Raw genomic sequence first — 6,554 nt, 5'->3', positions numbered from 1 at the left:
AGAGTAATGAGGTTTATCCTAGGATGCCCTCCTTCCACTCGGATAGTCAACATGCAGACCGAACTCATGTTACCTCCATTAATAGGGATAATTTATGCCTATGTAACTCTGTTTTCTGTTAAATGTCTACACTCTCCACGATTTACTTCAAACTTCTCTGCTGTTCTCAGAGCATCACTTGACTAAGATGCACCAAGACCTCAACTCCGGCCAGGGGGCCATAACCTAGTTAGGGCAGTATGTGAAAATCTTTGACACCTTGATATCGGTGTACCTGAGCAAGCAGTCATCCAAGATTTGCCACCATGGCGGGTTCCTAATCCTGCTGTCACTTTCACACCAACCTCTAAAGATGCCCATACCAGTCTACAGAAACAGCTGGTTTTGGAAACAATATCCAAAGTGTCAATTTCAGTTCCTGCAGGACACCACATCTACGTTGACGGCTCAATACAGGCAGCTGGAAGTGCAGCATGTGCTATGTTCTCCCAACTTTAGAACCTCTTGAGGGTGGGTGGCATGGTTGCAGGTTGCCAAACTCATCCAGTTCCACTTATTACGAACTTCAAGGTATATGGGATGCAGTAACTCTACTTGTTAGAAGAAATGTGAATGGATTGGTGATCTGTGACTCCAAATCTGCACTCCAGGCACTGACATCTTCTAGTCCCAGCTGTGGCCGCGTTGTGCAAGACATACTGTGTCAACTCGCTGCTGCTTACAATGCCTTGCTTGTCGTGTCCTTCATGTGGATGCCCTCCCATATTGGGCTTGCTGGGAATGACATGGTGGACAGTCTTGCTAAAGCTGCCTGCACGCTGGACCTTGATGACAGAAATGATGAGCCCTTACTTCGCTGCCTTAAACATAGAATATATGCAGCAGCTTTTGCCTGTACAGTACAGTGTTGGGATGCAGAGAGGGGCACTAGTGTTTCCATACAACATCATGATAACTTTTTGCATAGCCGTCAGAAGTACCGGCGTCGTGGTCTCATGGTGCGTAGGAATAATGTCGTAAGTGCCAGGATAAGGTTGGGATATCGTCCTGTGTGTCAGGTTGGACAGACACTAGATATACCACACTACACCTCATGTAAACTGTGCAACCTTGCTAATGCCAATAACCTTGAACACTACTGCCTTCATTGCCCCACTGTCAGGAATCTGTTACCTCAAGGACAAAATTTATTTCAAACCTGTCAGTATTCACTCAACGATGACCACCTAGATGTAATTTTGACTCGTCATCCACACTTTGGTGGCTGCTAAACTGTCTGTTGCAGTTGTTGGGATAATGGAATACGAACTCATATATGTTATTTTTGTAAATGATATACCGATGATTCAATGCTGTAATTTTTTTTTCTTTCTCTTGTTAATTTCTGATGTACTGTATGTAACCTTGTTTGACATCGTTGGTCGTAATAAATTTATTAAATAATAGTAAGTGCCAGGATAAGGCTGGGATATCGTCCTCTGTGGCAAGTTGGACAGACACTAGATATACCAAACTACACCTCATGTAAACTGTGCAACCTTGCTAATGCCAGTAACCTTAAACACTTATTGCCTTCATTGCCCTACTGTCAGGAATCTGTTACCTCAAGGACAAAAAATTTACTTCAAACCTGTCAATATTCACTCAAAGATGACCACCTAGACGTAATTTTGACTCGTCATCCACACTTTGGTGACTGTTAACTGTCTGTTGCAGTTGTTGTGATAATGGAATACGATCTCATATATGTTATTTCTGTAACTGATACACTGATGATTCGATGCGGTAATTTTTCTTTTTATGTTGATTTCTGATGTACTGTATGTAATTGCCAATATGTAAATTTATTTGACGTCTCTCTCTCTCTTCTCTCTCTCTCTCTCTCTCTCTCTCTCTCTCTCTCTCTCTCTCTCTCTCTCTCTCTCTCTCTTTTAAACTGATGTCTCGGAATTGTGTAAAAATTATTTATAGTATTGTCGGGAGTTTCGACCTGATCATTCGAAAGTCCCGCCATTTAACTCCACAAACGTTACGTTAAATTGAGCTAAGATTGGAAGATCTCGCGGGCGTTGCGGCCAATGACTATGGTCCAATACGTGATGGTATTGGGGCATAAAATTTAACCACCTGTTGGGGGAAGGAGCGGGTGTCAGAGAAACTAAGTGTTTGTTATTTACGAATCACAGAATTCATCTCGTATTATTGTACCACGATAAAAATATCGATGTATATGCTTAGAACCAAGGACTCTCTAGTTTTGTGGATTATAGCAAATTATGCCCTTCAGCCGAAGCATTAAGCTCATCCTTCGATGTAAAGTAACACTTTAACAGTTTCTCAGTCTTGTGGTCGATAAAGAAGCTTTATCAGACCCCTTATAAATAAATAACGTTAGAATTCCCTCCCCTCTCCCAAGGACACTTTAGTTAGCGCGGGAGACCGATGTTTTCTTCGGAGCTGCCCAGAGCTACGGTCATCCTCTCTGCCTATCTCCCCCGAACAAGTAAGTCCATTTTATTGTTACTCTCTCTCCGCTCCAAACCACGTGAAACCAAGTTGGTTCCCCCAAGTCTTTTTCTGAGTGCCAAGTGTTTTTTATATCTGTCTGTATCTTTGTGATCCAAGTGATTGGGGATTAGATTTTTTTACTAAGATATGTCAAAGAACCTTGGTAGGTGTTCTTCCAAGGTATTATATTGAAATCGAGTGTATTTAGTTCTTTTTTTAGTCCGACGTGGACTTAGTGCCCCACAGGCACATGTTACAGACCCCCAAGGGAGATAGTCTCATTTATCAATTAGTTCAAACGTTTTAGTGTGTAATTTCCTTGTTAAATAGTTATTTTTTTTAATAAATTTGTAAAGTGTATTCATATTTTATTGAATCCTGGACAGTTTTAGGAGGCTAACCTCTTCAAGGTCTTGTTATCGGCCCACACCATCGGGCCTAGAATATCACTTGTAATAAGTCGGAGAAAATTCACGACATTTGGTCCTTTGAACCAGATAACAAGTGCCTCCCAGAGCTAGAAAGGAAATCAGTAAAGTATGACCTTTAGGGTAGCCCTGATAGGACATAGCCAGCTCCCCCCGAATCTGCCGCAATGTTCAGGTAACGAGGTAGAAATTTACCGAAGGCAAGGGGGTCTGGTCAATCAATTCCTAAATGATGATTTGCAATATTGGCAGAAGAGGTATGATCTGATTGTCTTGTACCTGGGAGGGAACGACCTGGCCACCGACCACCCCAAAACCGTGTGGGTTAACTTAAGGGTCCTGGTTGAACGGTTGGGGAACATCACAGAAATTATAGCTATTTGTGACGCTGAGGTTAGGGAGTACCTACCTGACAATAGGTTTGCTGTCAATCCGACCGAGTATATAAGCAAGGTAAAGAACTTTAACACGAGAGTCTCCAAGTATTGTTTAAAGAGGCATCGGTACGGTGTGAGACACATGCCGATGAATTCAAGAGCCTACCGCGAGGGCAGGGTAAGGGACGGAGTCCACTTCGATCAAATGATTCGCAATGCTTTCCTCAACCGTTTGATGAGGCTGACCAGGAGAGAGAGGGAGAGACGTAACAATTAAAGTCCTCAGCGTCCCAATGTGCGATCGACCGCGTGTGCCTCTGGTTTTTTGTGCCCCCACCTTCTTAACGTAAATATAATTCTCTTTCTTCCTAGTTTGCCAAACCCCCCCTAAAATAGAGTAAAGTTAGTCAAAATGGCGGTGGCCACGATCGTACACATCGAGGCGTCGATGGGCCTCATAGTCGACTTACTAAGTGAAACACAACGTGCATTAGTAGAAACCTACTCTGAATCAGTGTACCAGAATCTGGTCACGGAATTACAAGAGGAGGTAAGACAGCTAAGAGAGCTGTATAAGAATCAATATGTTAAGTTAGAACCTAGTTGAGAAGCCCGAATCAGGCACACGTTGGAAGAAGCTACGCGAGCTTCTACCTTTCTATATAACCGCATTGACAGAGTGAAAGTCGCTTCAACAGGGAATGTTTCCCTCCCCCGATTGAAGCCGCTGTCTCTCCCCACGTTTGAAGGGGAAGTGCAGGAATATGCTTCATTTCGAGAGCTCTTTACGATACATGTAGATCGAAGAGCAGATTTAGATGATGTATCTAAATTCACATATCTGTTGGGACCTTAGGCAGAGAGCCGCTTAGGATCGTGAAATCCCTACGTGTAACCGCCGCAAACTATAAAATAGCGTTGGATCTTTTAGATAAACAGTATGGTAATGTCCCTCAGACACTCGTAATTTTGCACAGAAAGTTGGCTAATATCTTTGTACCCTCCTTAGATCCTGTAGAGCTGAAAAGGTTCCGTTTCAAATTAACGATTATAATTGAGCAAATCAAGAGGCTAAGTAGTAATGATATAGGCCATGGTATGGTTATGAGCCTCATTAATCAAAAGTTGTCTGAAGGGAAGCTCTACAGGAAAGTGGTCGAGCATCTAAGAAAGTGTGACTATACGTTAGATGGATTCTTTGACGCGATAGATTTCATTATCAGAATGCTCGAGGACGATGCCTTGCAACGAGGAGATAAACTTGAACCTGGCAAGAGAGTAGACATCAGTGTAAGAGCGAAGACAAAACCCGTCCACAATAATTTTTGTCCCTTTTGTAACGAACTGCACCTGTCTCACGGATGCCGACAAGTAATTGACGTGATTGCCAGACGTCGCATTTTGCTAAAAAGGGGCCTCTGTTTCAATTGTACAAAGTGTGGTCATCGAAGTGATAAGTGTCCCGTCCAAAACTCTTGTAAAAATTGTAATGCTAACCACCACACAGCCATTTGTGACGATTATAATGCGGAAAGACGACTGCAATCAGATCCATTTAATAGTAGTAGTCCGTCTACAACGTCCCGCCCCTTAGTAAATGCGACACCTCGACAGCACGAAACTGCCCCCCGCCCATCTAAAAATAAAGTGGAATCCAAACAGTGCAAAAGTGCAAAGATCGCACAGACTTCCGACGTGGACCTCCCATATACCATCTTGCCAACGGCTATGACAGAAGTCAATCATAAACAAGGTAGCAAGCGAGTCCGCTTATTCCTCGATTCAGGAAGCCAAAAGAGCTTCACATCTGCAAAAACCGCGAGACAATTACGCCTACCGGTGGTAGGAAGGGTAGCATTGAACATAGCTCCGTTTGGCTCCGCAGAAATAAGCGGGCAATATGATGTCGTAAGCTGTAGGGTAGAGATGGGAAAAAGAACAGTACGAATGAAGCTGGTGGCACACGAAAACGTTGACGTCCCAATACATAACGCTGATTATGTACAAGTCAGACAGCATCTGTTGAGTAAGGGAGTCACATTAGCCAATCCAGAGAACAAGTCCAATGTGCTGAAAAATGTCCACATTTTAGTAGGGGCTGATTTTAGCTACTTCATCATAGGCATCGAGAAGGTTGATGGGATAAATCTTTCCTGACCCATAATGGTATGTCGCCATATGGGAAGGTGCAGCAGTGGCTATTGGAAGGGAAAAGGATCGAACTGGTGAAAACGCTGAGAGTATGTAAAATTGCGAGTGAGCCATAGCTGTTGAGGTAGATGAGTGGTGGCGTTTGGACCGTGTTGGCATCGCCCCATCAGAGCAATACACTGTTCGCGAGGCGGAAGCCATGCGGAAGGTGTCACAAAGTGTTGTAAAAAAACCTGAGGGATATCAGGTTAGCCTACCATTCGGGTCGGATGCTAGGCCAGATACGAACTATCGAAACGCTGTAGCGCAGTTAGAGTCGTTGCAAACTAAGTTCAGGAAGGGCAATATTAGGGAGTTATAAATAAATTTTTGGGCTCAAGCCATGACGTCTTGATGGAAGATTCCTTTTGGTAGCTTCCTTGGGTATATTAACTACAAGGATATTCCCAGAGAATTAAACCACAGGTTATCACAGATTCTTACTTCTGGTGCGAGTATCCTAAAGGTTTCCCTTTAAGACATCGTATATCAACAGGGGACGCATGTATTAACACGCCACATAGCTATCTGCACCCCATATAGAGTTAACACTTCGATTTGGAAAGGTGGAGAATAACTGGGGAGCCGTTCCACAGTTACACTCGTCCGTGACTACTTTTGGTACTCGAAACGTAAACAAACGGGCGCCATTGCTAAATGACGTCACGTCCGTCCTCATCCTTCTGCTTGTAGCTACCTTGCTTAGACAGATTTCCCCTTGTGCGATTTTTATCGACTTGCATCGCCATTATGTTGCTACCTTCAGCCTCGCCTTCTTCTGGAAAGTTGAGTACCAGGTCCCAGTATTGTTTAAATAAGCTCTGGCCGTAAAGTATCTTATACTTTTCGTAATATTTCGTGTTTTGTGGCGAAGCTGTGCTGCTACCGGACACGCCATTTTATGGCGTCGCTGTTCTCTTGCATGCCTTATTTAGCTAGTCAGAACAGCTTTTTCCGGCCTCTTAACTAATTGATATTGTTAGTTATTTAGTCTTCATAGCTAGGAACTTCATATATCGTGTTTTAACGCTCTATTATCCGGTCATCGCTT

This window comes from Palaemon carinicauda, unplaced genomic scaffold (assembly GCF_036898095.1).
Source record: "Palaemon carinicauda isolate YSFRI2023 unplaced genomic scaffold, ASM3689809v2 scaffold39, whole genome shotgun sequence".
In the NCBI taxonomy this organism is placed as follows: Eukaryota; Metazoa; Arthropoda; class Malacostraca; order Decapoda; family Palaemonidae; genus Palaemon; species Palaemon carinicauda.
Note: the sequence above shows the minus strand (reverse complement) of the source record.